This window comes from Equus caballus, chromosome 8 (assembly GCF_041296265.1).
Source record: "Equus caballus isolate H_3958 breed thoroughbred chromosome 8, TB-T2T, whole genome shotgun sequence".
NCBI lineage: Eukaryota > Metazoa > Chordata > Mammalia > Perissodactyla > Equidae > Equus > Equus caballus.
The window spans coordinates 52,852,359-52,873,926 of NC_091691.1; the positions used below are offsets into that span (position 1 = coordinate 52,852,359).

The 21,568-nt window shown below is 36.7% G+C and overlaps 1 protein-coding gene across 8 annotated transcripts in view; it reads right to left on the bottom strand.

Moving 5' to 3' along the window:
- Positions 1–21,568, bottom strand: part of DLGAP1 (DLG associated protein 1) — an 843,036-nt gene that overhangs the window by 717,331 nt on the left and 104,137 nt on the right. For all 8 annotated transcript variants that reach the window (XM_001915460.6, XM_070220811.1, XM_070220815.1 and 5 more), the window contains exon 2: positions 16,869–17,028. The gene's annotated coding sequence lies outside the window, so the exon portion shown is untranslated. The remainder of the gene's footprint in view (positions 1–16,868; positions 17,029–21,568) is intronic.

The window sequence follows — 21,568 nt, forward strand, 5'->3', positions numbered from 1 at the left end:
ATGCAAGTCTTCACTTACACAACGTGGAATAGCTTTCCATGTATAAGAGAACAGGTTAGAGGGAGAGTATCAGTAGGATGCATTCGCAAAGGCTTTCCTGGAGAAGATACTGGAGTTCTATCTTGAGGCACAGAAAACTGGGAGGAGCAAGGTCTCTTCTTTATTTTCCAAAAATGTCATTTCAATTTGCAAGTTCATTAAGAACGGACATCTTAAATCACTATATTTCAATTAAAAAAATAAACTCAGTGTATTTACCTGGCTAAATAAAGACACTACACGGAAGATAATCTTTTATACTCAGGTCTTGAAGTGTCTTATGTTTATTCTTATTACTATTCAAAATATTTTACAGGGCTTCTGATTAAGATAATGTAGAATTCTCATCTCAAGACATATCTGAGTCTTTTTTTTGTTTTTACAAAATTACTAGCATCTGCTTGTTTTACTAGTAGTTACCTCTGTCATAAAAGTTTAAAAAGTTATAAATGCATTATCTCTGGAACAGTAAAGTACAGTAATTGTGTCTTAGATACGTGGCCCTTAATGCTGTTTTGTGCTTTTTGAAACATGAAGAATATATTGTTTTCAATTACTTTCTTCTGTATATTCAGATTTAAATTTAGTGGGTATCTAATCACACTGCATGACAAGTGCTAAGAATGTGAGAACTATAAACACAAAGTAGTGCATAGTCCAGTTTGGGGGACCCAAATGCATAAACCTAGTACAGGAGACAAGCTCTTTTATAGGTGCATTAATAAACCAGAAAGGGGGCCAGCCCTGTGGCTGAGTGGTTAAGTTCGTGAGCTCCGTTGCAGGCGGCCCGGTGTTTCATCGGTTCGAATCCTGGGCGCGGACATGGAACCGCTCATTGAGCCATGCTGATGCGGCGTCCCACGTGCCATAACTAGAAGGACCCACAACTAAGAACATACAACTATGTACCGGGGGGCTTTGGGGAGAAAAAAGGGAAAAAAAATAAAATAAACCAGAAGGAAGGTCCCAGGAGGAGAAATTAATTTTATCTCTTGTAGGTAGTTATCAGAACATTATAGAAAGGTGGAAATATGTCAACTGGGTCTGAAGATTTTGATAGAAACTAATAGGAACACAAGGTAGGGAAACATATTCTTGAAAAGGCTCAGAGCTACCTGGGTGCACTCAGGATGCAGCATTTCAAGGGACAGGATTAAAGTGAGAATGGGGAAAACTTGATAAGAGATGAGTCTGATGGGCCATTTGTGTCCTTAAATCCCCATTTGGTTTTCGTAGTTTAAGACAGTAGTAGCATTGAAAGTTTCTGAGCAGGAAAACAACTTCTGAACTTTAGAAACAGAACTTGGCAGCACTTGGAGGAAGTTTCAGCACCTCCCACTCCTTGACTTAACATCTTTGCCTTTTTCCTCTTCAATTCTGAGGTCAATCCATCCACCTCTTCTCAGGTCTCAGCCCTATGGCTCCCAGATGGAATTTGACCCGTCACTGGTCTCCTCGTCCTTTTACCTTCAACCTTGTCTTTGCCACTGACACTTCCTGGTAAAAATTTCATTATCAAGTGTTAATTAAATTCCAGAAGAATCACTTCCAAAAACATTATGGGAGCACAGTAGAAGGTCCTAGGGGCATTTTCTTCCCCGTAAACATAGCATGCTTTGAAAGGAGGCAGTTAGGAGAAGGACAGAGTGAGACATTGTACAATTGCTCATATTTCCACTGTTTGTTCCTCCCACGATTTTACAGCTGCTTGCGTCATTTTAGCTGGTGGGCTAGGGGAAGTGGCCATAACAACTCCAAATACGGAAGAAGATTCCTATTTGATGAGCTTCACTTTTCTTTCTAGATACATTCAAAGTGAACGGCTAACTTAGACCTACTTTTTAAAGATTTGTTTGAATTAAATATATTTATTTTTTTATTACAGCTCAATAAATGATATATTCTGTCATAGTCTGGAGAGTTGTAATTCTTTTGTTCTCTTGCGCACACCCCCACAGTACATTCTGACTCTCTTCTTAGCCAAAGCAGTAGCAAAAGTGAGTAGGAGGCAAATACATAAAGCCAACAGGAGATCTGTCAAATGCGAGAACTCATAATCAACGGGCCGAGTCCCCCCATCTTCTCTCCTGTAGATGCAATCAAAAGCTATGATTTTAATTCATTCTTGCCCTGACTTATAATGCAGTAAAGTTGCCCTTTCCAAGCTTTAAAAAAAACCTGTGGAGGAAACCCTAATTACAATATCACACACACACACACACACACACACACACACACACTACCACTGCAAACAAACTCTTAAGATTGAAAAACAAGGATAACTCATGATTCTCCAATGTTGTTTAAAGGAAACAAAAAATTACCAAAGACTGTTGCTCTCCTTGTATCTATTATGCATTAGGAAATTTAAAGAGCCTTTCTGGGTGCTAACATTAAAATAACCTTCATAACACTTTTAATTCCAGAATTTGAGGATGGAAAAGCAGATAATTTTTAATAAATGGCACTAGATACAACTGAAAAAAATGGTTTTTAACCTTGTCATCATTCAGAAAAGAAAAGTATTTTAACCACTCGGCCACGGGGCTTTGGGGAGAAACAGGAAAAATAAAATCTTTAAAAAAAAGAAAAGAAAAGAAAAGTATTTTAAAAAGCAATATCATCAATGCCTTTTTTTCATCTCTTAGTTTCAGGACTATGTAGTCAAATACAGAAAACCATTTTCAATATGCAGAATCAAGATTCTTCAGTATTGTCAGCATTTATATTCATCATAAAGTCATAAACATATGTAATTAATATCACCATAAAATGAGTTGATGGAAATAATTTACACAGGACAATCTACGTTAGCCATAAGAAATATGACATAATTTCAAGTATCATGACGTGTCATCATGACTATTTTACAGTGACTGGGCTTCACGCTCACGATTGGAAGCACTCAATCATTGACAAGGAGAGGCAACGACAGCAAAATACTCAGCAGCTCCACGTCTGGAGATGGGGGCAGTCTGTCACCGACCCTTTAATTATGGTGAAATACAGTAGAGCTGCTTCTCATAGTATGTGACAGTTTCTCTCTAGCAACTTCCAACATAAAGCAGCCTCCACCGCACACACCACACTCACTTTAAAATCGGACTCTAAGAACACTAATGATTTCCAGACTTCATGGTATCTAAGCAGACACCAAAGACACCTTGTGAGCATTCCAAGAAGAGCCAAACAGACCAACAGGTCATCTGGGAAAAATACTAAAATAATTCAGTTCAATAATTGAAAATAATGAGAATTTTGAAACTGTTAAGAACATTCTCTATTTTACCACTTTAGGACATTTCTTGATTCTGGGTATATTATGAATAAAATGAGGAGGTAGCAGGGAATTAAGTGTACACGATGAAACAATTTATCATGAATGTTTTCTTTATGCACGAAACCCAGTGCTGTTTTCAGCAATTCTGTTTGCCCAGTGTTTTTCACTCTTTGAAGTTTTAAGTATCAAGAGCTTTTAAATTCTGGAATTTTTGATTCAATCTAGAGATCCAGCAATAGAATTAGAAATTACTCAAGGTTGTAAATATAGTGGATCATACTTTTTTTTTAATTTTATTTTTCCTTTTTCTCCCCAAAGCTCCCAGGTACATAGTTGTGCATTTTTAGTTGTGGGTCCTTCCAGTTGTGGCATGTGGGATGCCGCCTCAGCGTGGCCTGATGAGCAGTGCCATGTTCGCACCCAGGATTCGAACTGGTGAAATCCTGGGCTAACGAAGTGCAGCGCGCAAACTTAACCACTCAGCCACGGGGCCGGCCCTTATAGTGGATCACACTTATGTGGTCTCTGTAGACGATGAAGCATTTCCATATGTACTTCATTGAAATATAAAAGCTGCAAACAATAAAATTCACCAATTGCACATGTATAACTTAGTAACATTTGTAAAACATTTGTCCTTGTACGGACACCATTTCAATCAGGATACGGAATATTTTTTGAAGCCAAGAAGGTTCTCTTGTGCCCACTGGAAGCCAATATTCTTGCTCCTTTCCCAGTTCCTGAAAACCATTTTTCTGCTCTCTTTTACTATAGTTTTGCCTTTTCCAGAATTTCATGTCAATGGAATCATGCAGTGTGCAATGTTTTGTGTTTGGCTTCTTTCATGTTGTAAAATGAGTTTGAGATGTACCCATGTTGTATGAATCACTAATCTTTTCCTTTATAAAAGCTGGCAGTGTTCCATTATACCCATATTCTACAACTTGTTTATCTATGCATCAGGTGATGGACATTTGGGGGTATTTCCAGTTTTTGACTACCATAAATAAAGCTGCTAAGAATATCTGAATACAAGTCTTTGTGTAAACTTGCTTTCATTTCTGTTGGAGAGATACCCAGTGGTGGGGGTTCTGGGCCAGAAGAAAGCGTTTGCTTTACTTGATAAGAAACTGAGCAACTGTTTTCCAAAGAAGCTCTGCCATTTCTACCAGTAATGTATGATATTTCCAGTTGCTCTGCATCCTCACCAACATTTGTTATTGTCAGTCTTTTTCATTTTAGCCATCCCATGAAAGTGATGATTTAATCTGTGATTTTCATTTGTATTTCTCTAATTACGAAAGATGTTGAGCATCTATTCATGAGTTTATTTGCCATTCCTATAACTTCTATGGTAAAGTGTCTATTCAAGTAATCTTCACATTAAAAAAAACTCAGGTTGTTTGCCTTATTATTAAGTCATAAGGTTTCTTATATATACTGGATGCAAAATTTTTATCACCTATATTTTACAAATATATTTTCCATTCTGAGGCTTGTCTTTTAATATTCTAAGAAGTGAACTGTGAAAAGTAATACATTTTAATTTTTAAAAATCCAATTTATCAATTCTTTTCCTTTTATGACGTGCTTTTTGCCTCATCAAAAATCACAAAGATAATCTCCTTTGTTTTCTCAAACAGGTTATAGATTATAGGTCTATATATAGTTTATAGGTCTGTAATTCAGATTAAATTAGTTTTTGTATAGTATGTGAGGTAATGGTTGAGGTTTATTTTTTTCCATGTGGATTTCCAATTGTTCTAGCATCATTTGTTGAAAAAACTAGCATTTCTGCATTGAATTCCTGTGGCTCCTTGCTCAAAAGACAATTCATCATATTCATGGATTTTCTATTTTTTTCCATTGATCTATATAAAGAGTCTTAATTGAACACCACACTGTCTTGATTAATGTAGTATATAATGTACTAATGTGGTATATGGTAAGACTTGAAATCAAGTACCGTGAGTTCTTCAACTTTATTTTCTATTTGCAAATTATTTTGACTATTCTTTTTTTTGGCAATCTCAGGCACATTTTAGAATCAACTGGTCAGTATACTAAGACGTTTTGTGGGATTTTCACTGGAATTACATTAAAACTTGCTGTAATTTCTTTAGGTAGTAGCTTACACCATCAATTTGATATTCCTAATAAAAGCATTTAATGCAAAAAAGTCCCCTCTAATAGCTATTGCTTAGCTACAATTTTGATCTGTAGTGATTTCATTTTCAGTGGTTCAGAATATTTTCTAATTTCCCTTGTGGTTTCTTCTTTGAAATATGGATTATTTATAAGTGCGCTGTTTGATCTCCAAATATTTCCCAAATTTCAAGATACTCTTCTGTTACTCAGTTCTAACTGAATTCTTTTGTGTTCACAGACCATTCTTTGCATGATTTCAATCCTCTTTAATTTGTTGAGACTTGTTTTATGGCCCAGTATATGGTCTCTTCCGATGAATGTTCTGGGTGTATATCCTCCATTGTTGAAATATTCAAGCAGGTCATGTAAGATGATTGTTTTGTTTGTCTTCTCTACCTTACTAACTTCCTCTACTTGTTTTGCCAATTATAGACAGTGGGTGTTGAAATATTCAACTACAGATGTAGACTTGTCTATTTCTCCACTTGGTTCTATCAAATTTTGCTTCTTGTGATGTGAGGCTCTGTTATTAGATGCAGACACATTAAGGAATATTATGTCCTCTTGATGAATTGACCTCTTTATCATTATGAAATGTCTCTGTTTCTCCGGGTAATATTCCCTGCTCTAAACTTTACTTGTTTTACATTAATAAAGCCATTCTAGCTTTCTTTTGATTAGTGATTGCATGGTATACAAATTTCCCTCTTTTTACTTCTAATGTACCACTTAAATGTTTCACAGGATTGTGTTTTCTTCATTCCTCCAACAATGCACCCCCCCGCATCCCAGCCATAGACTTTCTGCCTGTCAGTCACTAGAACACCATACACTCAATTGCTCAGGACAGAAACCTGGGAAATATCTCAATTTCTCCTTTCTCTCATCTGTCAAGCACATCCTAAAGATTCTTCAGGAAATATCACATATTCACCCACTTTTCTCCATATCCACAGCATGAATCTAAAAGAAGTCAAAATCTGGGCCAGGCCAGTGGTGAAGTGGTTAAGTTTGCACGCTCCACTTTGGCAGCCCAGGGTTCACCAGTTCGGATCCTGGGTGCGGACATGGTACCGCTCGTCAAGCCATGTTGTGACAGGCGTCCCACATATAAAGATGGGCACAGATGTTAGCTCAGGGCCAGTCTTCCTCAGCAAAAAGAGGAGGATTGGCGGCTGACGTTAGCTCAGGGCTAATCTTCCTAAAAAATAAATTAATTAAAAAAAAGAAGAAGTCAAAACCTTCACTACTTTAGAGCTCCTGACCTAACTCCTAGCCTCCACTCCTGCTGGCCACCACTCCATTTCCTCCACAGTAGCAAGGGTCATCTTAGCATATATTACATTATTATCCTGTTTAAAACCTGCAATCTCTCCCATTATACTTAGAATAAACCCCAAGCTCTTATCATACCTAGAAGGCTGTAGGATTCGCGCCCTTACTCCCTCACTAAACCCATCTCTCCTTGCAGCTCACCCAGCGTTGATTCCACCTGGTCTTTCTGTTTCTTGATTCTATAAACTCTTTATCAGTTTAAGACCTCAGCTATTGCCTCTAACTGGAATAAATTTACCTCGTCACTTCCCATTGTTAGCATTTAAAGTAAGAACTCATGCATGCAAAAGAGATATCTCTTCATTAACTCATCCTTTCAACAAATATTTGTTCAGTGCCTAGTAGATGCCAGACACTGAGCTGCATCCTGAGAATAAAATGGTAAGTCTAAAGAATTCTGGTCTTTGCTTTCAAGGAGCTTACAATTCAATGACGAAGACATACATCATTCAATGAGAGTGCAAATATTCTCTGAAAAAAGCCCCATAAAGAGAGTGAGGATGGCTCCTCGAAAGTCCAGAGGAAAACTGAAATAGACTGAAGTTGCAAATAGGAAGAAGGGTTCTTTGACCACAGTCTGAAGGGGGAGTAAAAGTTAAATGGCATATTGTGAATTCAGTAGCGATAAAAAGCATATTAACTGACATTTTAGCTCGTATACATGTACTGTTAACAAGATACATCATGACAATTTTGATTAGACATGTCATGATTAGTAATTAGTTACAACAACTCTCAATTTGGCACAGTCTTGTCTTATACCTAAAAGCAAAATTATGGGTTTATTATTTCACAGGGAGAGGAATGATACTTTGTGTACTGTGAGACAGAAGAGCTAAGAAAAGAGTAACAGCAAGTTTCTTAATAAACTTGATTCTTAATTTGTAAACTTAGTAAAATAAAAATTTATTTATATGACTGTAGAGATTAATTTAGTGAAAACAAGAAATACTTGCATTTCCAAAAACATATGTCTTAGGCCTGATCCAAATATTTCAACCCAATTCAACTCTTCTTTTGATCTGGACTTAAAACCAGAGGCATAATGAACCAAAAATATAAGAGACAGGGACATTAGAATATTTTGGAATTGTTTCTGGGGCTGTCACCTTAAACGGCTGGAGGTAAAGCTAGTAATCCAGTAAAGGTATGACATCATTTGATATATTCCATCAAACTGACTGAAATGTCAAATTTTACATTCAAGTCCTATTTTTCTTCTGGCCTCTCAGCTATGCTGAAATTAATGTACTTCTGATCTATAATATCCTTTCTGTTCACCTATATTTACCCAAATCCTATTTATCTTTTAAAGTTGAGCTTAAAAATAAGCTCCTCTTCCTCACCTTCTGCCATCTTTATAAATGTTTCTCTGTCAGCAAATTCTGGTAATTTAAGCTTGCTGATGTCTAGCCATATGTTACCCTGCCTTCCTATGTAACTTGTGTGTGTGTGTGTGTGTAAGATTGGCCCTGAGCTAACATCTGTTGCCAATCTTCCTCTTTTTGCTTAAGGTAGATTGTTGCTGAGCTAGCATCTCCAGCAATCTTCCTCTATTTTATGTGGGATGCCACCATAGCATGTCTTGAACAGTGGTGCTGGGTCCCAGCCTGGGATCCCAACCTGTGAACACCGGGCTGCTGAAGTGGAGCAGGCAAATTTAACCACTATGTCACAGGGCCAGCCTCTTCTATGTAACTGTTTTAAATGTGCACTATTTTCACATCCTGTATCCGTTAACCCTTGCTGTTTAATAAGCCACCCCAAAATTCATTAGCTGAATACAACCACCATTTATTTAGCACACAATTCTGCTGGTCTGGGTCAGGTTCGGCTATCTCAGCTAGGTTAGCTCATGCAGTTGAGATCAGTTTGAGGGGCATCTGGGGGCTGCTGATCCTAGATGGCCTCACTCACAGTTCTGGCAGTTGGCTGGTAATTGGGCCAGGTGCTTCTCATCTCTAGCAGGCTGGCCTATGATTCTTGTCATGGATACTAGGTACTAAAAGCATCAAGAGGACAAGCTCCACTATGCAAGCACTTTTCAAGACTCTGCTCACATGACTTCTGCTAATGTCCCATTGGCCAAAGTAACCCACTTTTGGATGGGAAGTTCTGTAACATCACTGTCAATAAAGGGAAGGAAAGGATTTGTGGTCATTTTTACAAGTGACCACATCCTCAGATAAAAAAACAACAACAACAAGCATTTCTTTTGAATCCCTAAATCCGTGCCACCCATATATGACAGGCACTCAAAATACGTTTCTAACCAAATACATAAACGCAGGAGTAGATGGATGAGACACTACCACTTCAGTCCATCTCATAGCTTCTTCTCTGTGACAATGTAAGCGTCAATTGACATTTTTTCTGTTAGCACATTAATGCCATTGGTATACAAGTTGATCAAAAGAAATGGGATAACTCAAGTTCTTGATTGGGCAACATGAAACTGGCGAATTGCCATTGCTTTCTAGACCTGATCTGGTTGCTGCAGGAGCCTCTCCCTGCTTCTGGACATAGCAAATGAATCCTCCAGCTTTGAGAATGGTTGGAAGCTTCTTGACTTCAGTTTGCAAAAGCATTTGTAAAAAGGTCCTAGTCTGAGTTTAGAGATATGTCTTCACAGCCTCATGTCACACAGGTGAACTTCAAATTGCATTCTACAGAGGAATCAGCTCTACAGGAATATAAGATGCAAGACAGAGCACAGGTTTTCTATCTCCTTAGGGCAGGGTGGGAAGAGGTTTGAAACCACAGCAGCTACAACCACTAATACCATTTCTCAGTTTCACATCTGCCTTCATCTGAGTCTGGATTTTATCTTAAGAATACTCATAAATTAAAGCAATATATTCCTTTGAGTTTTGACTTTAAATTATAGGACATATGCAGCAGCAATACATGCTAGCGGTATTCCAAGTCTTTGGGGAAAATCAAAGGAACAATGAAGAAAGCCATGAGCAATTTTAAAGGCTCAGTAGTGTTTACATTTGACTTTGAACAATAACTAAAAGTTGAACATGAATTTATATATTGCTTAACACAATGGATGCATAAGTCTCTAATACAGCTAAAAACAAATTGGCTCAAGGATCTCTCTATTGAACAGATTGGTGGTTGCCAGAGGAGGGGGCTGAGGCATGGGAAAAATGGAGGTCAAAAGGAAGAAGCTTCCAGTTTTAAAATAAATAAGTCACAGGGATCTAATTTATGGCATAGTGACTACAGTTAACAATACTCTATTGTATATTTGAAAGTTGCTAAGAGAGTATATCTTAAAAGTTTTCATCACAAGAAAATATTTGTAACTAGGTATGGTGACAGATGTTAACTAGACTTATTGTAGTCATCATTTCACAATATATAAAATATTAAATCATCATGTTGTACACTCACAACTAATATAATGCTATATGTCAATTATACCTCAATAAAAGATCTCTCTATGCATTCTAGACCAAACGGCGACAGGAAGATACAATAAAGGAGTGAGCAGTTAATTCCTCAAAATCAAACACAGTTTACTGAGTGAGAAAAGTTATCCTAATAAAGGCGAATTTCTTACGGGTGCGAAAGTCCAGAGTGCGAAAGTCCAGCAGTTCTCATGTGGTTGGCCTTAAAGCCATCCCAAAGAAGGAGCAGGAATATTGGACCAAGTAGCAAAAGTGTATCAAATAATAAAGCTGGTTTTTGGCCCCCTCCTACCTCCCACAACACCAGCCACTGCACCAGAGAAAGAACAAGGATCCCACCAGATCCCCAGCAAGGAAGTCAGTGTTTTCCACAATAAAAGTAGTAAAAATTGTTGAATACGTAATTCGATACTTCAAAAGACCAAGCAGCCTCATCATATCGCAATTCTTGGGTTTATTTGTTAGTTGAAAATTCAGACTATCAGGACTGAAATGGGAAGTCCTATAGTTTTACACGGCTCTGCTAAAGGAAGGAAACCTAAGAAGCCACTGTTGGGAGGAAATAAGGTCCTTTTCTGAGCAATGTGGCTAACTCCAGGGCTAAACATCAAACTTACACACCAAACCTGAGAATATTAAAAAAAGGCTAAAATTACCCATATCCTGTTTTAAGTCTTCAGGAACCAAATCTTCTAAAATTTTGGTGCAAAACTTATTTTAAAGGAGATAATCAGCAACATCACAGAATTGAAGGGCTATGGTGTCAGAAACAAAGTATGAATTCCATTGGACTTTTAAAAATTCTATCAGCAATTTATCACGTTCAGGTATGTAAAATGTGCATATTAAATATATGCCACGAATCATCTGTGATTTTTTCCTTTTTTTTTTTTTTTTTTTTGGCGAGGAAGATTGGCCTTGAGCTAACATCCATTGCCAGTTTTCCTCTTTTCACTTGAGGAAGACTGTCCGTGATCTAACATCTGTGCCAATCTTCCTCCTTTTGTTTTGTATGTAGGATGCTGCTACAGCATGGCTTGATGAGCAATGTGCAGGTCTGCACCCAGGACCCAAATCTGTGAACCCTCAGCTGCTGAAGTGGAGTGAAGGAACTTAACCACTATGAGACCTGGCCAGCCCCTTGTGAAATTTTTATAGTTTAGAAATATAAGACTATTGGTCGGTTTCCATTGCTATTTAGGTCACATACTGAAATATCAAAATATAAGCTTTTAGTTTATCACATAAGAAGCCCCAAAATAAACCATAAATGCCAATCTGCCTATAATCACTATTAACACATTGTGATATGCCTATTACAATACAGAAGCCATTGGTACCCTCCTGTCCCCACATCCCATTCTTGGGTACTTTTGCTGCCCACTGGCACAGAAGGAGCTTATACATATATGCGCCATGCAACCCCATTCTTCTAACGAGTGCTTATTGGGCTCTGAATGAATACCTGGTTGAGGTGGACCAATCAGGTCCTCTGCAGAAATGGAATCTGGTGGACAGAGATGGACTCAGTTAGCTCTGGACAGCTGATCGGGAAAGCCTCTGTAAACTATGCTTTGGGGGCCACTGCACTGGCCACATAAAGCATGGAAGGAGCAGGTCTGAAGGTAGAAAGTGATGAAGTAGATTCACAGAAAGAATGAACGAGGAAAGGCTGTGAGGCCCACAGATACTGTCAGCTAAAGAGAGTGACGGCTACCCATAGCCAGGCTGAAGTCCTACAGCATGTCTGCACAAAACACTCCTCGTGCATCATCCCAGTGAATCCTCTTTTTTTAAACTAGCTAGAAAGGGATTCTGTTCCTTATAATGAAATGATCCCAGGACATCTAATCTCTTTGCCTATGTTAGGGGCTAGGTCGATGCTAACTCAAAGCTTAACATCCACTCTACTTCATTTTATATTGATTTTTATATTAACACTTGTGAGTTGTGGGTCAGGTGCTGATTGTCAATTCTAATGAATAAAAAGGGTTGTCAGCCAGTCCAAAACAAAAAATAAATAAATACATAAGTAAAGTGATAGTTTTCCCATAAACATCACTAAAGCATTAAAGACAGTAATGAAATATTTGAGTCGATCTGCTACTCTTTCTTATATTGGAGCCATCCTAGTTTTTTTTAACTTATCCTTTCATAGCTAAAATGAAAATCTACTTAAATGCTGCATTTCACAATGTTCCTTTCACAATATCCTTTGCCACTGGTCCTTTTTTTCCTATCGTCTCAACATTTCCCTTTGCTCCTGTGTGTGTTTTTAAATTAATAGTGGTGGGGCCGGCCCCGTGGCCGAGTGGTTAAGTTCACGTGCTCCACTACGGCGGTCCAGGATTTCTCTGGTTCAGATCCTGGGTGCAGACATGCACCGCTCATCAGGCCATGTTGAGGCAGTGTCCCACGTACTACAACTAGAAGGACCCACAAGTAAAATATACAACTATATACTGGGGAGATTTGGGGAGAAAAAGTAGAAAGCAAAAAAAAAGAAGAAGATTGGCAACAGTTGTTAGCTCAGGTGCCAATCTTTAAAAAAAAAAAATTATTGGCAGTATTTGGAACACCACGGTATTTAAAAACAGAGTTGAAAATTATGAAATGAAACAGTTTTTATCTCTCTGCTCAATTCCTTAAGGTAATGGATGTTGAGTAGAGATCTAATCTTATCACTATTTTTAACATCCACTAATTCCAATCAGTCTGACTTCATAGACCTTTAAATATTTTGTGAAACTTTACATTTATTTTCCATGGTTAAGGCAATCCTTTTTAAAATTATGATCGTAAATAATTTCTTGAAAAAAGTTATGTTTTTATTTTATAAAGGATTTAAAAGGATATGACCATGTGCACTTTTATGAGCTAAAATGTAAGGTCCATAAAGGTAGGAATTTTTTTGGTCACTTTTGCTTATTAATATATCTCCAGGATCTGGAAAGGTGCTGAGCACATAGAACATGTCTAATAAATACTTCTTGAGTAAATGAGTCTCAGAACTTGTCAGTAGATGGTAAATAAAAAATAAAACTTTTATGATCAATTATAACACTGGCTTGTTACATGACTCTAGGCATGTACCTGATTATTTGTATCCTTCAATCATCCATTTCCTAAATATTTATTGAGTGCCTATTATTTATCAGGAACTATGGCTGGGAGCAAGGACACCAAGACAAATAGACCATAGACAGCTCTCTCTAGGAGCTCAGAGTGAAAGGGTAAACTGATGAGTGTACATCCTTTGCAAGATAAGATGGTAAGTAGGACAGAAGTTGAATAAGATATTAAATAAACTTAGAGCAGACAGCTCTTTATTTCTTAATAATATATTATGCAAATGGACTATCTCCCCTATGTAGTCATCTATGAATCGTTTTATAGGTCAACAAGAAACTGATCAGGACATCAAAAGAGTCATTTATCAGATGTGAATAGTTTAAAATTGGTAGTAGAACTTCAAAAATACCTTTCTTGTTCATGTATGAAAAATTTCCTTCAAAACAACTTCTTATAACACCTTCCGATTTATATATCACTGAGATTAGGTGTCCAACAGACAGGGATAAAATAGTCTTTTAACACACTGTAGATTAATGATTTCTTTTATAATATATATGAAGAAGGCATAGTTAAGTGCTAAAGAGCCCTGACTTTGGACTCAGAGCAAACTAGGTTTTGACTCCACCCCTATAAATTACTGTCATTTACCTTATGATGTCAGGACCAAGTTTTCATCTATACCTGAAATCTATCTGCCGATGTCAAGAAATACAGTTCATACAGGCAAACTGATGCCTCTTATAAATTCTATATCTTTCCTGATCACACAGAATAATGAGCTCACTCCAGTTTCCAATTATATTATGGAATAGGCATAATTTTAATTGAGTTTATCAGAACTGCTAAAATTACAGTTTTTATTATTCCTGGCTGAAAATTTATCTGACACCAGTGACAGGGAACTCTGAATCTTCAAGACTCAGTAATCCAACACGAGCTTAATATTTACCAAAAATAAAATATTGCATGTCAATATTTACCACTTAATCCGAATGTACAAGTTCTGTCAATGAAAGAAACAGGAATCATCGCCTGCTAAACGAAAGGACACACGATTTGACATAGTGAATAGCAGTAAGTGCGATGTCAAGCCCACTGAAAATGCTTACCTTTGGAATTCTTTAAATTAAAAAATTTAAGAGACTTTTACGTTTAGACTCTTAAAACTCTTATAATAAAGGTTTCCACGTTACACCACTGGTTATAGCAACATTTACATGTACCATTTTTATAGAGCCTTAAAGTGCTAAAACACTTCCACAAACATTATCTCATTTAATTCCCACTACCACTCAGCATTTTTTTTTTTTTTAGAGAAAAACAAACTAAATCTCAAGAGACCAAGAAGAGAGTGGCCTTAAATCACAGTCAGCAACCTGGTCTTCTAACTTCATGTCCAGTACTATTTCCCTCACAAAGACTCAGTTTTAGGGCAAATATAAAAAGCTGGAAGATATTTGTGTACTCACTTTATTCTTCTTTGCCTGACAACCCTATTTCTTAATTATACTGTCAGATTTTCAATGTACCTAAGCAGATCTCTTTCAGTAAATTTGCCAAGAAACAGACTAAACATTTTGCTATTCCTAGATAAAATTGACATTTATGAAGAATATAAAAGGAAAATTCATGAGATCACAATCTTCTTAAAATTATATTATAAAAGTGAACCTAAATAAGAGATTACATATGAAATGACTCTTTTAGAAAAATCTCTAGAATGTTTAAAACAGTTGCAGTTTTGATACTCTTTAAGAGCTAAGGTGTACTTAAAAGTTTCATAAATATAATCTAGTTAATACCAGGACTTTATGAAATTCTATGCTCTTTCCTGTCAATTCATACCAAGAATTATGAATTACTGCTATTATCCATATACTTTCAGGATAAAAATATATAAATAAAATAAGGAAAATGTGCTTAAGGGGGAAAAAGTATCAGTTTTCTTATAAAGTAGAAATAAGATTAAATAAGAACTGTATCTTACATTATGTAATTTTCACAAACATTCTCATAGATGGATATTCTCTCGTTCCCATTTCAAAGATGAGAATATTTTTAAAAGTTAGATAATTTACTCAATATTAAGATGCTAGAAAGTGGCAGTTTTGAGGTCAGAAAGTTTAAAACATAAATGATCTTCAGAAATATAACACATGCCAGATTTGAAAACCAAAAATCTACTCTTGAAGAATACAGTAATGTCTTACCAACTTATCAGGTGAGATTAAAGAAAATTCAACATAGTAGGAGAGTTTATAGATGAGAAATTTAAGTCCTTATAGAGAAAACAGCATTAAGTTCAAGGACTGGTGAACTTACAAATGTTTACACAAACACTTAACATAATCATACCTATTTTTGAACACTTATTATGTGCTAATTTATAAATTAGCTCATTTGATTTTCCCAACTACCCCAGAAGTCATGGACAAAAGGTAGCAGAGTCAGGATTCAAACCAGAGAAACTGATCTGTTCCCAAAGCCCATGTTCTCATCCACCATGCTATGACCAGGGGCATTTACACACCTTCACCCTTTCCGGTTTCCATTTATCAGGATTTGTTCACCAAGAAACTTTCAGGATATCCCTTCCCTACATAGCGTATGAAATATTTGAAAAGTTGTTACACATTATAGATGAATATGCATTCCAAGAGGTCTAGTTCTCAGTGTGAGTATTTAATATCTTTCTCAGAGGTACTGACTCACCTTGAACCTCAGCAGTTGAGATGCAGAATAACTTGTATCCTTGAGAAGGAAAATCTTCGGATGGCCTTTATTTCTCAACATCTATCCATCCAACATAATTTCACGTCACGGCCAAAGCACCTATTTCCATCCCTTCCCTGTCCTTATGGCAGCCACTGGAATGTACTTCTAAGCAATGCAGAGTCCCCTTGCTCACCTTCATCTCCTCCAAGTCATCCCTACAGTAACTACTCCTATTCTGCCGTCTGATTCGACTTTAATGTCCATTCCCAGGCCCAGATCCCTCTTTTGTTAATTAACCCCAAATGGAGTGACTGGCAGCTTAGTATACTGGAACAGAAAATTTTGACTTTGAAGAAAAGATATGCAGAAGCAAACTTCTATGCATTGGAAGTACAGGTAAGGGAAGCTCACAGTTAGGGGAGGATTTGCATAAAGATAATCATAACAGCACATTTTCATCATAACCAATTTCAAGAAGATAATCTCTCTATTTTACAGTTATTGATTTTATAGCAGTAGAAATAACATAGATTGCAGCAATTACAAGTTTCATAAAACCCTATTGCAGTTACATTTTAAAGAAGAACACGTCATGAAATTCTCCTTGCACTAAATGTTAACTCCCTATACTTTACATAAGTAATAAAAATATCTTCAAATACATCAGCATATCTTATCTAATAATAAGCATATCAATCAATGTACCAATGCCTTTTTGTGGTAGCCTATTTTTTCCCCTCCACCATGTGTCTATTTAGTTATTATAACTTTCCAATTTATAACAAGGCAGAAATATTTCAGTACAGGTCATGACATCAATCATCATCCAAAACAGAAATACATTTTTAAACTCTTACCCAGTCTTAATGAGACAAACGTAATCTGCTCTGCGACAACTCCATTAATCTGGGATGATATATGAGTAAATGTTCGCTGATCCTTTCAAGAAAGTATCCCAGGAAAAGGTGTGAGCAGTAATCAGAGAAGGTGGCGCTCGAGAGCACCGTTCACTGTGTGCTGAAACACAGAAGGGGACAAAAAAGGAATGCAACTTTGTTAACAGAGCTTCACAGTTACTTTTTCAATATTATTTGTACATGTTAAACCACGGGGATAGCAGCCTTACTCTTATCCTTTAACTGACAGTTCAGAGGCAGGCTACTCAAGGCATCAAGAGGACAGACTCTGGGTCAGATGACCATCACAGCTCAGCCACCCACTCTGCCCCTTTGGACAAGCTATGTAGGCCCTACGCAGAGGGCTGTGAAAAGAATAATTAAATTAAGACAAGTAAAATGCTCTTAACAGTGTTCAATAAAGAGTAGTTATTTCATTCCTTCCCTCATTTTTTTTTTCTGTTCTTGGTTAAAACTTCGGAAAGAAGAGAGAGCAAACGTTCCTTTATTGAGTACACAATATAAAGCACTGGGTTGGGGCTTTATAGAAATCGTCTCAGTTCATTCTCAGTTATTATTGCTGTTTTGCAAATAAGGAAACTGTGAGATTCAGGGAATTAGTAATTTTTCAAAGTTAGACAACAAGAGAGCAGTAGAGTTGGGACATAAACCACGTCTGTCTGCTTTTCAGAGTCCTTGCTTCTTTTGAACTCTCATATTTGAGGGGTGATTCAGCATATTTTGATGCTGTCCACAGCAAAACAGCAAATATATCGAATTAAACTCTTACTATTGGTTTAATATAAAATACTGTTTTTCATAAACTAGACTTAAGCTTACTTACACTGAGTTTTAGGAGATATATTGCCTGACACTGAAATTGCACATGAAATTTAGCACATGAAACAAACAAAACAACATTCAAAGAAATTTCTCTATCTGGGATAATTTATAGTAACATTTACCATCATGAAAAGATAACAAAAAGCAACTTTTCAAATTGCTTACAGCCCAATTTACCCAACAATTCAGACTGTACTAAAGTCAACTTGAGAAAAAATTACTCTGATTATAAAATTAATATCTTTATTAAAATCTGTAAAAAGCATAAATAAAAATATTTAATAGTAATACTACCACATCATTATAGTCATTGCTAATGATGCAGTATATTTTCTTCTAGACTACTTTTCAATGGTTAGCTTTTTTCCTAGATATATAACACGATATTGTATCCTTGTTTTTTTAATCAAAATAACATAAACAGTTCAAGGCTTAATAGTTTGTAAACATGTTCTTTATTAAATAATGTAATAATAAACATTTCATATAAAATTTTCACTTTTAATATTTTTATTATTATGGAATTTAGGTCCATTATCCCTTCTTGGCAATACCAAACTCCAGAAAATCTCTTGAAGATAAGATTTTCTTGAATCTCATTTAGTAGGATAAGCCTCATCTGACCTGAACTGATGTAAGGCCACTTATCCTCATTATTCATGAAATTCAATATGAATACTCTTCTTATAAATCACAATAGAAATCTTAATGTATTAATGGATTTGGTTGTGGAGTCCTGCCCCAGAACCCACTGAGGAGCATTATAAAATATAATCTATATACCCCATATTACCTTTTTAAAAATCTAAAAAGTTCTAAATTCTGAAACCCTTAGAATTTTGGATGAGCATTTGTAGACCTGAAATAATAGTAACGGAATCTTATACGGTGCTTACCATTTGCCAGGCATATTATTTTAATTGCTTTACATGTAACAACCCACCTGACACCTCGACAAGATCAGTACCACATTTAATCCCATTTTAAAGATGCAAACACAGAGGCACAAAGAGTCCCAGTAACTTGCTTAAGTCCACATAGGTAGGAAGTGACAAAACTGGGACTTGAATCCGGACAGTCTAACTCCAGCATCTGCATTCTTAAGTCATGATTCTTAACCACTGTCCTTCACTCTCAGAAGTACAATTACTAAATCAATAAGCATTTTTAAGATCTTGATATGGACACACTGTCCTCTTAGAATGTGGTATTTGTACCAGTAGTACTGGGAATGACAAGAAGTTTCATATCATTGTTGTCACTGGTTGTAATACATTTTTAAATTTTTGGTATTAGGCAGGCAAATACAATTAATTTTGTACTTTGCTTTGATTTTAACTTGGTTTTTGTGACGACAATGAACATGTTTGCATATTTTTCTTATCACATTTGTTTTCTCTTCCTTCAATTACCTTTTCACACTCTTCGCCAAATTAGAGTTACAATTATCTACTGGTATATTCCTGTTCCTCATGCTAACCTGCATGATCTCTTCCAGGCTTGTCAGTGTCACCCTTCAGCCCCAGTCTGCTGCCATTTCCCACCTGTGGAAGAGAGTTGTAACTCTGTGGCCATGTTCACCTGGAAGAAGTCTCCTTTCAAAGCCCAGTCATTCCACAGTGGTCCTTTTTCCCTCCTTTCTTCCTCCTCCTCCACCATTCACTTGGAAACTGTTGGGATGAATTATTTGGAACTCCTTGGAATGTTCTCCTGCCACAGCTTTTCTTTCATTGTGGCTTCTCATGAGTCAGAAACATCCCATAACCTCCAACACTGGTACCTTTCAGAAACTCCAGTCTCTCTGAAGTGCATGCCTCTCAGCTCTACTGTAGTCTACACATTCTCATCATCTACCACCATCTTGGGCATTCTTCATTGCTCCTTTAATGAATAAGGTTTGTTCATTACATGAACAACTCATTCAGCATTCCCAACCTCTGATGCTTTTCTTGGCACCTCTGCCAACCTTTGGCTTTAGAAAGAATGAGAAGCCAAAACAATTTCTCTTTCTACAAATCCTCTTCAAAAGACGTTCAAATTTCTAGCAATCTAAGCTGGAGATGGCACTAATCCAACTGTGTTTCAGCCAGCCCTGCCAGCATGTATGTCTTTAATATATATATGAGACATATGTTATCCCTTGTTCTCAGCTATGGGTTTTTAGGCAAAATGTTAAGGCAATGAGAATGGTCTCGTTAAAAGCCTATTACACTTCCTTACTCCAAGGCTTTGCCACACACTGCTTTCTCTATCTGAAATACTTCAGCCCTCCCTCAATTTTGATCCACCACCTGATTAGCTAATTTGTACTTACCTTCCAAGAAACCTTCAGGAAGCTTGTCCTGACATTTCAGGATCACTAGATGCCCCTACTCCTGACTTTTCGTCCCCGCAGGGCACCCAGCATATGTCGTTTCCCTTATTCACAGCTCTGTCCCCAACAACATCATCAGCACATTGCCTGTCACCAAGGGAGCACTCAACAAATAACTTTTGAATTGATTTGAATACAAAATGTTAAAATATTTTGGGAACTCAACTGTATCATCCTTTGATAACTGATTATAATTTTAAGCAATATGCTCTTTCTGGAAATTTAAGAAATGCCTAATATTCTTTTTTCCCTAATTCTTATGATTCATGCTTGTTACAGACTGAACTATGTTCCCCTCAAAATTCATATGTTGAAACCTTGACCCCCCAATGTGATGATATTTGGAGGTGGGGCCTTTGGGAGGTGATTAGGTTTAGATGAGGTCATGACGGTGGAGGCCCCATGATGGGATTAGTGTCCTTATAAGAAAAGGAAGAGAGACCAGAGTTTCCCATCCAGACCTCTGGGGACACAGCAGGAAGGCAGCTATCTGCAAGCCTGGAAGAGGGCCTTCACCAAGAACTCAATCTGCCAGCACCTTGATCTTGGATCCCCAGCCTCCTGTGAGAAATAAATGTCTGTTGTTTCAACCACCCAGACTATCGCATTTTGTTACAGCAGCCAGAGCTAAGACAACGCTTTTCCATATAAAACTATTTAAATTATGTAAAGTACATTAGAGTGTGAAGCTCAGGATAAAAATTTTTCCTTCCAAATTGGTAGTCAGTGACATAACACCTTTTGTCATGTATTAATTTCTTAAATATATTTGACACATATCCATTTTTGAATATATCTGTTATATTTCAAGTTCCAATCTTTTGTTCTAACATTTCATCTATTCCTTTGTTAATGTAACACTCTTAATTATTGCTGATTTAAATTATATTAAATATCTAATAGGATGTTAACCTATAACTCATCTCCGCTGGGTTTTTTTTTTTATATTTTCATCATTATACTCACACATTTATTTTTCTGAATAAATTTCATAATATTTTTGTCAATTTCTCAAAATATCCCAAAGAAGTTCAACTGGAAAGTTTAGAAAACATGAATTTGTAAAGAAGATATATCTTCATAAAATTTGTTTTTCCTATCAGAGAACATATTTAGTCTTCCTTTTTTCTTGGCAACGAGCTTCTATAACTCTTGTACTTTCCTAAACAATAAGAGCAATGGGGTATTCTTTTGTTATAATCTTTGGTCTTTTGTCCTCAAATAGTTCTAGTACTTGAATAGTTTCAGAGTGATGAAGGTGAAAGGGACACCCTGGTCCTGTTATTCATAACAAACCCCTTTCAATCACCTCTAAGTTTAAGTTAATGAGGTGACTTTTTGAAAGCCCCCAAGGATACAGACTGGTTACCAGGGGAACCATCCATGTGATTAAAGACTTGGAACTTTCTGCTCTACACTCAGACCCCCCAGAGGGAATTGGGGC